Here is an 18,294-nt window from a genome sequence, read left to right as displayed (position 1 = left end):
CTGTTTTGAAGGTTATTTTCACTGAGTATAGAATTATCAGTTGCAAGGATTTCTTCTTCCTGGGCTCAAGTGATCCTCCCACCTCAGCCCCCCAAGTAGCTGGGACTACAGGCACATGCTACCAGGCCTGGCTAATTTTTTTTTTTTTTTTACTTTTTGTAGAGACAGAGTTTTGCCATGTTGCCCAGGCTGGTCTTGAGCACCTGGACTCAAGTAATCTACCCGCCTCAGCCTCCCAAAGTGCTTGGGACTACAGGCATCAGCCACCACACTCAGCGTTAGATTTTTCCTCCCTCTTCTATTATGTCTTCTTACTCTAGTACTTTCTAATGAGAAATCTATTGTCAAGTTTACCTTTCTGTAAACTTACCTTTAAGTAATGTGCCTTTTTTCTATGGCTGTTTTTAAGATTTTCTTTTACTTTTTACTTTTCCCCACCTTATATATGACGTGTGTGTGTGTGTGTGTGTGTGTGTGTGTGTGTGTGTGTTTTACTTGTCGTTAACCTCTGAGCTTCTGGGACTTACGATTTGATGTTTTATTAATATTTTTGGAAAATTCTTGACCACTATTTCTTCAAATATTTATTTTGTCCTATTCTCTCTCATCTGCTGGGATTCCAACTGGTGTATGCTATACCATTTGATATTGTACATAGCCCATTGTCTTAGTCCATTTAATACCACAGACTGGCTAATTTATAAAGAATAGAAATTTCTCACAGTTCTAGAGGGTGGAAGTCCAAAGTAAAGAGACTGGCATGTGGCGTCTTAGGGCTACATCCTCCTGAAGGAGGGAATGGTGTGTCCTTGTGTGGTGGGAGGTGGAAGGGCAACAGAGGAACAAACTCCCTCCATTGAACGCTTTTTTAAGTGGGGGGTGATCTCATTCATGCGGGAGAAGATTTTGTGGGCTAATCACCTCAAAGGCTCCACCTCTTAATACTATCACATTGGAAACAGCTTAATTTGGGAGGGAATTCATTCAGATCATAGCACCCTTGTACACTCTCTCCTGTTTCAGCCACTATCATTCTCTCTGTGTTTCAGTTTGGGTAATTTCTATTGACCTATTTTCAAGTTTACTGATTTTTTTTTTTTTTTTCCTTCAGCACTGTGTCTACCTAAGTGACCATTCAGGGCATTCTTCATTTCTGTTTCTTTGTATTTGTTTCTAGCCTTTCCATTAGACTCTTTTCATGAAAGAAAATTCAACATCTCTTATGAAATTCAACATCTGTTCATGCATGTTGGCCATTTTTTTTGGCTAGAGTTTTTAACATGTCATAGTAATTTTAAATTTGCTATGTTATGGCTCATTATTCAGGCCATCTCTGACTTTGTTCATTGTTTTTTCTCTTGTAAGTGGGTTGTTTTGTCCTTGTTTGTGTGTACCTCATAATTTTTCACTGAATGCCAGATATGTGTAGAATAGTAGAGCAAGGAACTAGTATTTATGCCTGGAATGGGCACACTCATCTTCTGCTAGGCTGTCGTTGTGGAGTGTTAGGTCATTCTACGAAAAAGTTAAGCCAGATTTGGGTTGTGTTGTTACTATGGGTTTATTCACTGTATCTCTGACTTCAAATTCCTCCATCATTACCTTGTGTTCAGGGTGGGGTCTGCCACTGGGTTTTTATTAATATTACTGGACCAGCCTCATCATTAGACCTTCTCTGTGCACCCATATTTTGGAGATAGTTTGTCTCTATTCTTGTCACTGCCACAGTGATAGGCTGCTATTTCCTATCGTTTAGCTTCTGCCACTCTAGTGGGGAGAGGGGCTCTGTTTCATTATTAAATAATCATGGAGAAGAATGAGATGGTACAGATTTCCCTTATGTCTGAAATTTCCAGAAGTTCTATATTCTCATAGTGGCCTACTCTTAGACTTTAAGAATGTATTAAATTTTAATGGAATTTGTCTTACCTACTTGTATGGCAGTCAGCCCTGGCTTCCTTCTACTCTCATTAGTAAGTCCATGCTCATATTCTCTTTCTTCTTGAAGGTACCTCTCTTAGGTATCTAATTAGTCTAAAACTTCACTCCTCTAGGTTCAAGAAAAATTCAGATTTGTAGTATAGCCAGTCTTTTCTGATTGATAGGTTAGGAGTGACATTGTTTCCTCATTTGTACATCCCAGCAGAAGCCAAAGTCAGTATAAGCTTTTAAGTAAAGTATTTGTAACATTTTACTTTTATTCATACCAGAATGGATGCTGAAACATTTTGATCTTAACTATTTGATATTTATTCTGATAAAAAAAAAAATAGAGCTGGGCTTATAGAGCTCTGAGCTCAGCTTGCACAATTCCAAAAAGGATCCAACTGTATTTTCTACAGATGATGATTCTACATGAAAGAACCACATCCTTGGGCACTGAGTTGTCCTTCATAGTCATTTATTGCCATACTATGAGCATAATGAGTCACAAGCACACTTCTAAATATATCAACAGCTCTGCAAAGTGTTTCAGGGACACATCCATCAATTATGGTCATGGGAAAGGTCACAATAGTACAGGCTTTCATCATAATTCAGCTCTTCCTCCCCAGTTTGCCTTGGGTGTGTTGAAATACTGTGATTGTTCAGTTAGAAGCATTGTTCATTTTTGAGGATTAACTGGAAATGAGTAAAATATCTGAGGGAGGCCATCCCATTTGAAGGCTTAGTGCCTCATTCAAAAGCTTTTTTGTGTAGTAAAAGTATCTCAAAAACTCTTCTGTGAGATTCACCAACCTTGTTCCTTCTAAGCCATTGATTATAATCCATAATTTCAATGGAAGAAAAGATCCACTGTGAACTTGGATGCTAGCCCTTTTCACTGAATTCCCCTCTTACACTCCTGTTAATAACAAAAGCAGTGTAGTTCTCAGTGCTGTGGCTCTTCTGTCTAGCACAGTGGGTATTTCTGAAAGTGTAACTCTATCAGCATCAAACAGTCCATAGAGTCCTCTGACATTTTAATGTGGCTATAAAATAGGGTACAATCTTACAGAAAGCTACTCTGGAAATTAGCCTGGGATAAGAGAAAATTGTTCTGAATCCTGTTCCCTTGAATAATGTTCTTTTAAAAAAAAACAAAAAAAAAAACAAAAAACAAAAGCAATGATCCTGGCAATATTCCACAGCCTGTATAAATAAAATTAGGTATCAGGAACCAGAAAATCAGAAAACATTTCAAAATTAAATATTAAAAGATTTAAAGCCAACCTTTTAACTGGAATTTTTAAGCCAGAATATTTCAGTTTCCCTTTGGTGAACAGTAATTTAAAGCAGTTCATGCTTTCCTTTGCTAACTTTTAAAAGTTGTGTAGATTTTTCAAACCTCAAGATTATTCACCTAAATAATTACAGGAACCCGTTACTATGCTTTGCCCACATTATGGCATATCAGTGTTTCCTTGGAAATTAGAGGTCATACTTTCCCCATACTATATAGATTCAAAATGAATTCCAAAAAGAAATCACACCTGTTTTTTGTCTGCTTACAATTTGAAACTCATGTGCTTTCCTATCCGATTAATATGGAGGGTTTATTTTAGCAGTACTTCATCACTTCTGATTATTCATTCTCCACATATTTATATTAACAATGAATGGTGAAATAGTTAAACTACTAAGTTTATGATCACCCAAAGCCCTGTGAAGGTCTGGAACCACATCATAAAAGTCTTTTGACAAAAAAGTAGAACATATTTATTTTGGAAGGGAAACGACATTAGTGGATATTTGGATATATTTTTGTTTATACTAGAACTAAATTAAGCCAGAAAAGATTGTCTAGCAACATCTGACATTAAAAGATCCCATAACAAAAAATAAACCACATGAAGGATAAGATAGAAGACAGTCCAAATCTCATCCAGATAAGAGCCATAGTCTGTAAATGGAGCTACCTTTAACCCTAAAGAGAAAAAGTGGAAAAGAAATTAAAGTTAAATACAGAGGAAGAACTAAGTTAACATAAATTAATATATATTGAGTGCCTACTAGACTTCAGATCCTGCACCAGGACATGGCATACCTCTCATTTAATCTTAAAATACTGATGATCTCCATTTATAGAGAAGCAAGGCAATGTAGTTAAATACCACTTACCCTGTAAAGCCTGACATCTATTTAGATTCTTGCTAGATTTTTACCACTTACAGAAACCTAGGCAAATTAGTTATCTTCAAATTGCAGCCAGAAAGTAGTATGTTTTGAAAAAACATGACTTTATAGGTTTGAAATAGTTTCTCAGAAAGTTAACTAGAATATTCAAGTTTTCAAACTTTCTGGTTAACTGAATTCTTGTTGCTGAAACACACACATACATGGTGTGCCCACATCAAGGCAGACTTCTCTGGAGACAGCACTGATAGGCAAAGCTAGCCAGGGCTACTGCCACTTCAGCGGGGAGGATGGTTCTGATGGTAAGAACCAAGAAATGATTGTTAGTGCTAGGTTTGGAGACTCTTCCAAAACTGTAAGTCTTTTAAATAACAGAATTGATGTTTTTTTATTTGTTCTGAATAAGCTGGAGAGAGAGCGAGTGAGCGAGTAAGTGAGAGAGCATGCAATATCAAGTTATAGCAGAGGAAAGAAGATAGCAGCTAAAAATACTTCTTAAGATGTAACACTCTACCAGAGCAGGGGGTCAAAGATATGTTATCAATGGATTCATACATATGCTTGTTTTGGTAGTAGATGGAAACCCTGAAGTGGTGACATGTGATCAACCATCTTGTGATTTGCATGGTTTAGACATTTATGTGGGTTTCTTATTTGGCTACTATTTTAGTATGGGTACGTATGTTTGTGTGTGTGTGTGTGTGTGTGTGTTTCTTTTCTTTTCTTTTTTTCTCTTCCTTTATGCCATGGTCTAAGCCACTCAGCACCTTGCCTATTTCTACCTCAGTGTTCTCAAGAGGCTACAAGGCTCACACCCAATTAAAAAGGAGCAGAGAAGCCTGTAAAGTAAAACCTTCCAGAGGCCCAACTCTTCCCCACTATTCCATCTTCTTTCCTAAAATCACTGTTTTCTTTAGAGTGAGCAGAACTAGGCTTTCCTTTGGGCTCTTTTTTCAATCTACACAGAGCTGTCAAGGTCACATTAAATTAATAAAACAGTTCATATTTTTTTAAAGTCACACTATCTAGGCTAGGAAGAAAAATCAGAATGAGATACAAGTGGGATCTAGAAAACCTTAATGAGTTTAATTCTACTCTTCAAACTTGGCAGGGAAAAATGTTGGCTTTCTTGGCAGATGAGGTGAGCATTCTCTCTGTTCATCGCCGTATTGAACACTTTAAGAAAGAGCGGGCAAATAAGTTGGCTCCCCTGATAATCACTTGGCCTTACTTCTAACAGTATTGTGAAAACATCTGTTCTCTTTCCTGAATCTTTTCAGCACCAGTCTTTCTTCCTTCATCCCTCTGCCTTTTCTCTCCTGAAAAACACAGCAGAAGACACACCCTCCCTAGGTAGGACAATCTATCCTGGGCCAGTGGACTCAAAGACACGGTAATCCTTCTTCCTGTTTCACTAGGAGTTATGCATACGCTCCCCTAGCAAGTTTCCCAGTGTGTTGTTAGGGACTGACCTTAAGAATATCATTTGGGAATTTTCAAGGTTATGAGGTCTAAGAGAAATATCGTAGTTATGATATTCTCTAGCATCTCTCAAAAAAATACATGAATCTAAAACACACATCCTCATGAATAATAAAAAGTATTTTTACATTTATATGGATTATAAGTAAAAATAGTTTTCTGTAATGAGAAATCCAAAAGCATTTTGCCTTAGAAGAACAACACTGGAAGAGATTTAATCCTGTCGTTTAAGAATCCTGGGTTTTGAAGATTACTCAGGGAGGCATCATCACAGCTCATTATAGCTGACTTGAGTAGAAAGTTGAATATTTTGAAGTAAATGTTTTATATGTGGAAAATGTTTTGGAAGACTTACATTTAGATAGAGTTTCAGGCTACAGTGGTTGATTTCTATTGAGCCTTTTGAGGAAGACTTATTTACAGACAAACTAGCTGTATATCAGTGTTTGGGCCAGGCAGTGGAGAACAGGAAACCAGGCGAAGTTTGATGGTGTCCTTGGCTACTGCTTTGTGTACCCTTTTGCTTCCCTTAGCAGCACATTCTCTCTCCCCCTCAATACTCAAAGAACTTCATCTTGAAGTGCCACAGAAAAGCTTGTTGGTAACATAATCCTACAGGTTCTAACTGTGAGTCCCAAGGATCTCCTCCAAGTCAGGAATGGGACCTCCTTCATTCAGGCCTACTTCTTCAAGCGGTCTTATTACCAACTAAAGATTTCTCTGGAAATATGTGTGTGTGTGTGTGTGTGTGTACATTTGAGGCCTGGTAAATGTGGGGAAATGGAATGGTGCCTGTGTTTTTCAGAACCAAATGTTTCCTAAGTGACTATTGCTTATTTTCTTTCCGCATTCTTCACACACAAACACCCCTGTTGAGTATATTTGTTAAGCAGAGTACCGCAGGAATGTTGGTTTTCTGTTTAGTTGCTCAAAATTGACTAGGGGCTAGTTCCACCTGGAGTCCTAAGTTTTCAAACAATCCTGAGCAGCTAGGCCAATGGCTTAGTGAGGGGGACATGCATAACAGGGAAAATCCATTCTCCATATATGCCGACCTTCCTTAATCCCTGCAGCAAGGACTCAGTATTGTGGGATAGGGGAGTCCTCTTTTTAGAAAATTTCGATAATTACATTGCAATCCTTAGTCATTGACTATCCTTTGCTTTGGAAGTAGACACTGTTCTCTAGATGCTGGAGGCCCATTTAGTGATGCTTATAAAGACTACTGTCTTTGTTCCTTATTGTAAAAGGAATGCAAGTTCAACTCAAACTTAAACAATATCAATGAATGCAAACAAACTTATAATCTTACCACCCCAAATAATTTTAATACATTTTGGTGAATATCCTTTCAATCCTTTTTAAAAAAGTTACTATGCATATGTATGTATAAAAGACATGCTAGGTAGGAGAAGAGGAGACAGCCGGGAGGGGAGTGGGCAGGCATATTTGTCATAGTGCTTTGAAGCTTTCTCCTTTCATCTTTTAGCTCATTGTGGACATTTTCTCATGACAATAAATACTCCTCTGTTACAGTGATTCTCAACCAGAGATAATTTTCACTGTCAGAGAACATTAGGTAACATCTGAAACCTTTTTTTTTCCTCTACTGGCATCTGCTAGACAGAAGCTGGGGATATACTGCTAAACATCCTACAACGCACAGAACAGTCACCCATAACAAAGAATTACGCAGTCCAAATGTCAATAATGCTATACTTTGCCGTGGCAGATGAACAGAAAGCAAAATGGTATGACCTGAGTTTACATATATGCATTTTTCAGGCCAAAATCTAAACCATCAGATTCAAAGGAAATGATATCTGTAAGGGTTTAGCATACAACCTGGAATATAGTAAGGGCTCAATACATTTTAGCTATCATTTAGGCTTAGAACCATCGAGTCCTCCAACTTTGCAGAATTCCCTGTTACGTCCTGCAGCAAGTCCAGTGTGGACATCTCTTCACTATGTCCTTGGTAATTGATTGATTATCATTTCGGTCATGAAAACTGTTTGGTCAGAGCCTGAATTGCTATGCTCAGGGTCATGTCACCAATCCAATATGTGCAGCTGAACTCAAGCAACATTGACAACAAAACCACCAACTTTTTAGAAAAGGCAGTCTCCTGTAGTAGCACATTATATATACATATATTTCTCCCCACCAAATGACCAGGTGAATATAGATAAGGCTGTTCTTCTTCAAATCAGTCATATTTTTGTTACTCTTCAAATCCTTTTTCTTTCTGTTCATCAGAAGCCAGGGATAGGTTTGTTGTATTGATACTGACAGAAAATTCATTTTGGTATTCAACTTTTTACATGCAGTGTTCATATTTTTGAAAGTGTCACTTGATCTGTGCTCAGATGTCTGTAAAGCCCCTTTTTAGTTGCCTGGAGGGAAGTACACATGCTTCCAGTTTTCATTAACCTCACATCTCTCCAGGGAATGTCTCATGCCTTTTTCATCTCTGTACCCACTGCCTACCCTGGTGCCTGATCGTAGGTGCTTAACACACATTTATTGAACCAAACTGAATATGATACATTTCCCAGCATGTGAAATATCAAGTATTATAAAAGATTAAATAAAATTGAAGAGCAATAGTTGTTACTTTACTTTCCCTTAGCTTATCGAGTCAATCTTTCCTCCCTTCTTCCCTCCCTTTCTTTTCTCTCTGAGTTCCTTGTATTTCTGGGGCTAGGCAGGCAGTGGGATATAGTAAAAAAATAAAATAAAATAAATAAAATAAAATAAATTTAAAAATCAGAATGTCCAATCCTTTTGACTGTCTTAAATTTAACCAGTTATGTTTACATATGATCTTTTCCGAGATCCTTTTTAAAATATTGTAAAGTGGGAGGTACAATATTTTAGTGTTGTATGCTGTTTTTCCTTAATGGACCAGAAAGTACTGACCACACACAGACAGATTTTCTCTGTGTTCTGCTGTAAAGTAGATCACTATTGCTGTTTTCAGAAAATGAAGCCAGTCTAATTCCAAAGAGTTCAAATTGTCATCAGAAATATTGCATCGCCTAATCTCGCACAATAAACAACAAGGTTCACTTTACTCTGCAGAGATTCTTGGGAGGGTGGTAGTGTTTGCTTGAAGCAGCTCTTCTAGAGATGCTAGTAGTATCCATAAGTCACCAGAAAATTAGTTGCTAGTTGCATTTCTGAGAAAGTTAAGTCAGGGTCTTGAACCCCACCAAATTCTCTACCCATTGCCTAAATGCAAAGCACTTAGAACCCTGTTTGGCATAGCATCAGTACTGTACAATTGTTAGCTTTTTATGGAATAATAGCAGGCATGCTAGTCTTGTGTATGCTCTTATGAAGGAGATGCTTTCACATTTTCCCATCAAGCACCAGGTTTACCATAGACTTCTGTAGAAATATTTTATTAGGTTCCTTTCTATTCTTAGTTTTCCAGGAATTTCTTTAAAAATCATGAATAGGTACTAAATTTCATCTAATACTTTTTCTGTACCTGTTGAAATGATTGTATAATTTCTCTCCCATAATCTATTAATGTGTTGAGTCATTGATTTTATTATACTAACTTTACATTCTTGAGATAAAACCAAATTAGTTAACATGTTTTGCCTTTTGTATTTATTACTAGATTTGGTTTGCTAGAATTCCGTTCTGGTGCATCTATATTCAAGAATGAATTTGACTGTAATTTTCCTTTCACTTAGAAATCTTCTCAGGTTTTAGGATCAGGTTTTTATTACTAGATTCAGAAAATAAGTTGTGAAGTATTCCTTGTTTTTCTATTTTCTAGATTAATGTTTCTAGGGTTAATATTACATGGACCTTAAAATGATTGGTAGACCTTGCGTGTCATGTTAAATTATTAAAGAATTTATTCATTTTAGCTAAGTTTTCAAATTTAGTGATATAAAGTTTTTCAGACTACCCTTTTATTCTTTGCCATTATGTTCCTCATTTCATATCTAATGTTTGTGAATTTCCCCTGGTTGTCTTGTTCAATCTTACTGGAGTCTGTTTTTTGTTTTTTTTTTTTTTGGTTTCTCAGCCTCATTACTTTATTTTTATTTATTTATTTTTAGTTTTTTTTTTTGTTGTTGTTGTTGTTAGATAGAGTTCCGCTCTGTCGCCCAGGCTGGAGTGCAGTGGCGTGATCTTGGCTCATTGCAACCTCTGCCTCCCAGATTCAAGCAATTCTCCTGCCTAGGCCTCCCGAGTAGCTGGGACTACAGGCGCCCGCCATCACGCCCAGCTAATTTTTCATATTTCTGGTAGAGGTGGGGTTTCACCACGTTGGTCAGGCTGGTCTTCGGCTCCTGATCTCAAGTGATTCACCCATTTCAGAGACTACAGGCGTGAGCCACGGTGCCTGGCCGTCTTTTTTTATTTTGGTATATTTTTGGGGAACAGGTGGTGGTTGGTTACATGGATAAGTTCTTTAGTGGTGATTTCTGAGATTTTGGTCCACTCGTCACCCAAGCAGTGTACACTGTACACAATGTGTAGTCTTTTATCCCTCACGCTCCTCCCACCCTTTCCCCACCGAGTCCCCAAAGTTCATCGTATCATTCTCATGCCTTTGGATCCTCATAGCTTAGCTCCTAATTATGAGTGAGAATATATGGTGTTTGGTTTTCCATTTCTGAATTTACTTAAGCTAGAATAATAGTCTCCAATTCCATCCAGGTTGCTGCAAAATCATTATTTCATGACTTTTATGGCTGAGTAGTATTCCATGGTGTATATATACCACATTTTATCCACTCATTATTGATGGGCATTTGGGCTGGTTTCACATTTTTGCAATTGTAAATTGTGCTGCTATAAACATGTGTGCAAGTCTCTTTTTTGTATAATGACTTTTCCTCTGAGAAGATACCTAGTAGTGGGATTCCTGCATTAAATGGTAGATCTACTTTTAGTTCTTCAAGGAATCTTAAATCACAGTTTTTCATAGTAATTGTACAAGTTTACATTTCCACCTACAGTGTAAAAATGTTTCCCCTTTCACCACATCCCCGCCAACATCTACTGTTTTTTGACTTTTAACTTATGGCCATTCTTACAGGAGTGAGGTAGTATCTCCTTGTGGTTTTGATTTGCATTTCCCTAGTACTTGGTGATGTTGAGCATTTTTTCATATGCTTATTGGCCATTTGTATATCTTCCTTTGAGAATTGTCTGTTTATGTTCTTAGCCTACTTTTTGATGGGATTGCTTGTTTTTTTCTTGTTAATTTGTTTGAATTCTTTGTAGATTCTGGCTATTAGTCCTTTGTTGTATGTACAGTTTGTGAATATTTTCTCCCACTCCGCGGGTTGTCTGTTTACTCTGCCTATTATTTCTTTTGCCATGTAGAAGCTTTTTAGTTTAATTAAGTCCCATCTATTTATCTTTGTTTTTGCTGCATTTGCTTTTGGCTTCTTGGTCATGAAGTGTTTGCCTAAGCCAATGTCTAGAATGATTTTTTCGTCTAGAATCTTTATGGTTTCAGGTCTTAGATTTAAGTCTTTGAACCATCTTGACTTGATTTTGGTATAAGGTGAGAGATGAGGATCCAGTTTTATTCTACTACACGTGGCTTTCCAATTATCCCAGCATCATGTGTTGAAAAGGGTGTCCTTTCCCCACTTTGTTTTTCTTTGCTTTGTCAAAGATCAGTCACTCCCCGACTCCCAAGGTGCTGGAATTATAGGCCTGAGCCACCATGCCTGACTACATTTATTATTTAATATTTTTAGTTGCCAGATAGAAGTTTAAGATTTTAAGCCAACTGAGGGGGAGTTGAGGCTAAGTGCTTAATTTTAAAAGCCTTAAATAGCCAGTTTTGAACATCTTTAAAGGCCAAATCCTTTTAAGGATTTGGCATTATTTCTGTATTCTCTATTCTGTTCCATTGGTCTGTGTGCCTGTTTTTATACCAGTACCATGCTGTTTTGGTGACCATAGCCTTATAGTATAGTTTGAAGTCAGGTAATGTGATGCCTTCAGATTTGTTCTTTTTGCTTAGTCTTACTTTGACTATGTGGGCTCTTTTTTGGTTCCCTGTGAATTTTAGGATTTTTTTTCTACTTCTGTGAAGAATGATGGTGGTATTTTGATGGGAATTGTGTTGAATTTGTAGATTGCTTTTGGCAGTAAGGTCATTTTTCACAATATTGATTATATCCATCCATGAGCATGAGATGTGTTTCTATTTGTTTTTGTCATCTATGATTTCTTTCAGCTGTGTTTTGTAGTTTTCCTTGTAGACCTCTTTCACCTCCTTGGTTAGGTATATTCCTAAATATTTTATATGCTTTGCAGCTATTGTTAAAAGGGATTAAGTTCTCGATTTGATTCTCAGCCTGGTCACTGTTTGTGTATAGCAGAGCTACTAATTGCTGTACATTAATTTTGTATCCTGAAACTTTGCTGAATTTATTTACCAGTTATAGGAGCTTTTTGAATGAGATTTTAGGGTTTTCTAAGTATACGATCATATGATCAGCAAAGTGAGAGTTTGACTTCTTCTTTACCAATTTGGGTGCCCTTTATTTATTTCTCTTGTCTGGGTGCTCTGGCTAGGACATCTAGTACAATGTTGAATAGAAGTGGTGACAGCGGGCATCCTTGTCTTGTTCCGGTTCTCACGGGGAATACTTTCAACTTTTCCATGTTCAGTATAATGTTGGCTGTGGGTTTGTCATAGATGGCTTTTATTACCTTAAGGTATGTCTTTTCTATGCCGATTTTGCTGAGGGTCTGAATCGTAAAGGAATGCTTGATTTTGTCAAATGCTTTTTCTGTATCTATTGAGATGATCACGATTTAAAAAATTTTTCTATTAGTCTTTAAAAACCAGCCTTTGTGCATTTGATTATCTCTATTACATCTGTGCGATATGTTTAATTTTTATTCATTTTTGTTCTTTCAATTTCTCTTCATTTCTTTAGGTCTTGTTTATTTTGTTAAGTTGGTTGTTTAAATTTGTCTCCACAATTTTTCCTTTCTAAAAATTAATTGGTCTTCTTTTCTTCTTTTTTTTTTTTTTTTTTTTTTTGAGACCAAGTCTTGCTCTATTGCCAGGCTGGAGTGCAGTGGCACAATCTCGGCTCACTGCAACCTCCGCCTCCTAGGTTCAAGTGATTCTCCTGCCTCAGCCTCCAGAAGAGCTGAGACTATAGGCACATGCCACCATGCCCAGCTAATTCTTTATATATTTTTAGTAGACACGGGGTTTTACCACATTGGGCAGGATGGTCTCGATCTTTTGACCTTGTGATCTGCCCGCCTCAGCCTCCCCAAGGTGCTGGGATTATAGACGTGAGCCATCACGCCCAGCCACATTTCTTATTTAATATTTTTATTTGCCAGATAGAAGTTTAAGATTTTAAGCCAACTGAGGGGGGTTGAGGCTAAGTATTTAATTTTAAATGCCTTAAATAGCCGGTTTTGAATATCTTTAAAGGCCAAAACTGGATGAGCAAATGAGGCAAGCACTTGTCTCTGCATTTCATAAGGCATGGCTAATAACTGCAGTGTCCTCTCTTCATACCCTGCATATTGTAATGAATGATGTCATTAGAAAATTATCCCTTTCTTCAAGCAGAGGTATTAATCCTTGGATGTTACTCAACCCACAGACTAATCAAATCCTTATTTTCTCTCTTCTCTTTCCAAAATTGTATCAATCATTGAGATATAGTATGTACATATTGTAAAAGGCCTCTCCCACTCCCTTCCATGCTGGCTCGATGATGTCTGCTCGTCCGTCCCCGTGCCTGGCCTCTCTTCTCTCCCCGCATCAGCTCGGATCTGGGACTGGGGTTGGGATCGAGCCCTGGGGCCATGAATGGCAGCGGGAGGCAGACAGATCCCTGGGTGGAAGGGAATGTGTCCTGGTCAGGCCCCACCTTCAGGCCAGGGAGGGCCTAAAGGCTGGGGGCCAGGCAAGTCCTTCTGACCAGAGTGGGGACTTGTGGTGCCTCTTCCGGGCCACCCATGGTTCCCCATGAACCAATTGACAGGCACTTCCTCCCCTCTGAGGTCCATAAAAGCCCAGGATCAGCCAGAACAGAGGGTGCAGAGATGAAGGGAGATCAACTGCAGAGAGGAGCTACCCTCTCTGCTGAGAGCTTAGAGACCTGCAGAGATGTCCAATGACCTGCCTGTGGAGAGGAGTCATCCTCTCCAGGGCCTCCTCTTTGCTGAGAGCTGGAGATGATGGGATGACCTGCCAGCAGAGAGAAGCCGCCTTCTCCAGGGCCTCCTTTCTGCCTAGAGCTAAACACTCAACATGACCACCTGCCTACAGAGAGGAGTCTCTCTGAGCTGTTCTAACACTAAATAAATCTGTCTGCGTACCTCAATACCTCATTCTTCCTGGATGTCGGACAAGATTTCTGGCAAAGGCGCCACTGGCCACAGAGGTTTCCAGGAAAAAAACTGACACCCCAAAGATCTTGTAACAGTACCCCACAGTGAGCTTTACAAAGAGACTTGTGATTTTTTTCTGTTTGAGCTGTTTCTGTTTTGCAATTACCAAAATGTGTTCTTTTGACTCAGAACTCTCCATATAACTACCACCACAATAGTGCAGCAACAGGGGTAAATGTCAACCTATTTTTAGTTAAGTTTGGCTTCAAATATAATTAATTAAGTAATTATAATGCACGTTACTTAGGCCATTGCCTTTCTAATCATGGTTTGAGCCCCATTTCTGACCTGCTCTTTTCCTTATTCACATCCCTTGTGAGTTCTCAGTGATTGATTGGGGAAGTTTGCACTTTTTATCTACATTATTTTCAGTATGAAGTGAGAACTAAGGGTGTATTATTACTAAACACACATTATGTTTCTTCTACACATTTGTGCGTATATGAATTTCTTATTTCATTCCTATCTTTTCTTTTTTGTTCCATCTCACTCCCTTTTTTCTTTCTCTCTTCTTTTTATTCTTTCTTCTTTCCTTTCTTCCTGAATTTATTTATCCATTTAACACAATTTATGGCACCTACTCCTTATCAAAAATATGTTAAAAGTAGGAATTTCATTTTGAATATAGTAATATAGTTATTAACCTCACTGTTTATAGTCTACAATGCAACCAAATCAATCACAATACAGTTTGCTAAGTATGAAAATGGTAGACAGTTCTAAGAGAGTATAAAAAGGTACCCATTCCAGTGAACAGATGAGGATCAAAGATTTCTCAAAAAGTTAACATAGAATATGATTGGCTTAGATAAGCAAAGTTTGAAGACAGGAATGTGAAAGAAAGCTGGAGGAAATAGGCAATTTTGTTGCAAATTACATATATCACTAAAATTAAAATGACAGGTTAAGAATGAGGATGGTGCTTTAGCAGGAAACATGATGTTATTGAAGGGAGTGGGAGATGAAGTCGGTTTACGTCCTATGGATTTATATTTGGGGGTGGGAGGTGCAAAGATGACATAGATCTGAAAAATGATTAGTTAGCCTCCTAGCTTCTAATTGAAAATCTCCAAACAGGATTCCACAAAAGAAAGCATTTCTGATGGGTTTATTTCAGGTCTGTTTTATTGTAATTCTGAGGGATTCATTTCAAATTGCCAGGAGATTTGATGAGCTAGTTCTTAGAATAAAAAATAGTTAGTATTGTCCAAAGCAGGATCCAAATGTTAAGGCCACTCTGGAAGATTTTAGCTCTGGGATGAATTGATGCTTTGTCTTCTATCTGCTAGATGGATGTCTGAGGCTCTTTATATTTTAATAAAATAGTTTCAAATTATTTTCCCAGCTCCATGAGGATTGATTTTATTTCAATGGGTTGGCAATAGATATAAAATATCTTCTTTCTGTTTATATAAATGAATAATTTTGTAAACTTTTAGTGTTAAAATAATTTACTAGTTATTAAAAATCTTTCAGTTATCAAGTGAGTTATTATAAAAATCATAATAAATTATCTGTGAATAAAATGTAACAAGTTGTAAGAGTTTGTTGAGTATTGCATGTTCATACCCTACTGAAAAGTCAAGCTGCTCTAGAAACTACAATTCTTGGCAATGATGCAAAATTCGTGATGATGCAAAATTTGTACTGATTGTTTGGAGCCTGTTTCAGGAATGGCACTTTAGAGTCTTAGGTTCAGTTGTGGATTTTATTTGCTGTGTTCTATTTATTATAACTTCATCTTTGTTGTCTTTACTATTATTAATTTATTTAGATGCGGATTGTTTTGGTAACCTTATGCTATATAATAGAGTATATTTGCATATGTATTGTAGTGCATGTTGCATTTTATAACAGTATTAAATTCTTCAGTTTTTCGAGCCGAGATCGTGCCACTGTGCTCCACCCTGCGCGACAGAGCGAGACTCTGTCTCCAAAAAATATATATATATAGTGGGGGAGGGGTGCGGAGGATGGAGGCGGCAGTGTCCGCTGCAACGGTTGGGCTGCGCGTGAGAAGCTGGCGGTGCAGGCACCTGCGCTCGGGGAAGGCTGGCGACGGCAGCCGGGCCATGGCGGGAGACCCCCTCCTCCGGCCTCCCTGAAGTCCCAGGAACCGCGACTCATGGGATCGTCGAGCAGCCGGGTGCTGCGCCAGCCGAGGCGAGCCCTTGCCCAGCAGGAGCAGGGTGCCAGGGCGGGGGGCTCGGCCGGGAGGCCGGACCCTGGAGACCCTGCGGCGGGCTACGGCTTCTGTTACTGCCCAGGCAGTCACAAGCGCAGCGGGGCCTTCCGCTACTGTCGCCCTGACTCGGAGAGAGACGAGGATGAGGAGGAGAGGGACGAGCAGCAGCCGCTCCTCCACATCCCTGTAAGGAAAAAATTAAGGAGTACATCTGAATATATTTATCAAACATTATTTTTGAATGGTGAAAACAGTGACATTAAGATTTGTGCTCTAGGAGAGGAATGGCGATTACACAAAATATATTTATGTCAATCTGGCTACTTTTCTAGTATGTTCAGTGGTTCTTGGAAAGAATCCAGCATGAATATTATTGAACTGGAGATTCCTGACCAGAACATTGATGTAGAAGCGCTGCAGGTTGCGTTTGGTTCACTGTATCGAGATGACGTGTTGATAAAGCCCAGTCGAGTTGTTGCCATTTTGGCAGCAGCTTGTATGCTGCAGTTGGATGGTTTAATACAGCAGTGTGGTAAGACGATGAAGGAGACAATTACTGTGAAAACTGTGTGTGGCTATTACACATCAGCAGGGACCTGTGGATTAGATTCCGTAAAGAAAAAGTGCCTTGAATGGCTTCTAAACAATTTGATGACTCACCAGAATGTTAAACTTTTTAAAGAACTCAGCATAAATGTCATGAAACAGCTCATTGGTTCATGTAACTTATTTGTGATGCAAGTGGAGATGGATGTATACACCACTCTAAAAATGTGGATGTTTCTTCAACTTGTGCCTCCCTGGAATGGATCTTTAAAACAGCTTTTGACAGAAACAGATGTCTGGTTTTCCAAACAGAGAAAAGATTTTGAAGGTATGACCTTTCTTGAAACGGAACAAGGAAAACCATTTGTGTCAGTATTCAGACATTTAAGGTTACAATATATTATCAGTGACCTGGCTTCTGCAAGAATTATTGAACAAGATGCTATAGTGCCTTCAGAATGGCTGTCTTCTGTGTATAAACAGCAGTGGTTTGCTATGCTGCGGGCCGAACAAGACAGTGAGGTAGGGCCTCAAGAAATCAATAAAGAAGAACTAGAGGGAAATAGCATGAGGTGTGGTAGAAAGCTTGCCAAAGACAGTGAATACTGCTGGCGTTGGAAGAGTTTTAACTTAGGCTTTGACCTACTTGTAACTTACACCGATCGATGCATCAGTTTCAAACGCAATACACTGAATCAGCCATGTAGCGGGTCTGTCAGTTTACGGCGTCGAAGGAGCCTAGCATTTAAATTACGTTTGGCTTCTTTTGATAGTCGTGGAAAACTAATATGTAGTAGAACAACTGGCTATCAAATACTTATACTTAAAAAGGATCAGAAACAAGTGGTGATGAATTTGGACAGCAGGTTTCTGACCTTCCCTTTATATATCTGCTGTAACTTCTTGTATATATCGCCAGAGAAAAGAACTGAAAATAATCGTCACCCAGAAAATCCAGAAAACTGAAGATCTCATCGGTTGGGAACAGTAGCACTTTGAAAACTTTTTAGACCAGCTTTAATTCAATGGCCCTACTGATATTCACATCTAAGGTGACTCACGATGGTAAAGGCCTTATGAACTGTACAGACAATACAGAAGATTATTCTTATCCTCATTGCATTTCTCTGCACATATGAACAAAACATTTTAAAGCCAAGAAAATAGCTGTCGAACCATTTCTGCTAGTACAATGTCAACTCATGCTTTTAATTTAGCATCAGCAGAAAATTACTATAGGTAAATCTCACATTTATCTGCAACAAAATATAGATTTATTTTTTAGCTTAAACTTTATTTCTACCTTATGTTAGTGGACCTCAGTTATCCATCAGTAAATTTATTTTTATTTGGCTAAAATAATCTAAAAGAATAATTTGGATGGCCAATTAGAAATGCTGTTTTGAACTGGTGCATTTAAAGCTTTCTTTTAATATTTTAAACCGGCTTATTACGATTCCTCCTTTTAGTCTGATATCTTTCCAGTTCATACTTGTTTTTAATCATTAAATGCTTTCTTCCTAGTTTTGGAGACTAAGCTGAGAAAC

At 38.2% G+C, this 18,294-nt stretch overlaps 1 pseudogene; it reads left to right on the top strand.

Moving 5' to 3' along the window:
- The first annotated feature begins 16,141 nt into the window (after positions 1-16,141).
- LOC104661300 lies at positions 16,142-17,713 on the top strand (annotated as a pseudogene).
- The last annotated feature ends 581 nt before the right edge of the window (positions 17,714-18,294 follow it).

The sequence above is a fragment of the Rhinopithecus roxellana genome, chromosome 6, assembly GCF_007565055.1.
Source record: "Rhinopithecus roxellana isolate Shanxi Qingling chromosome 6, ASM756505v1, whole genome shotgun sequence".
NCBI classification, from domain to species: domain Eukaryota; kingdom Metazoa; phylum Chordata; class Mammalia; order Primates; family Cercopithecidae; genus Rhinopithecus; species Rhinopithecus roxellana.
Note: the sequence above shows the minus strand (reverse complement) of the source record. Positions and strands in the feature narration are given on the sequence as shown.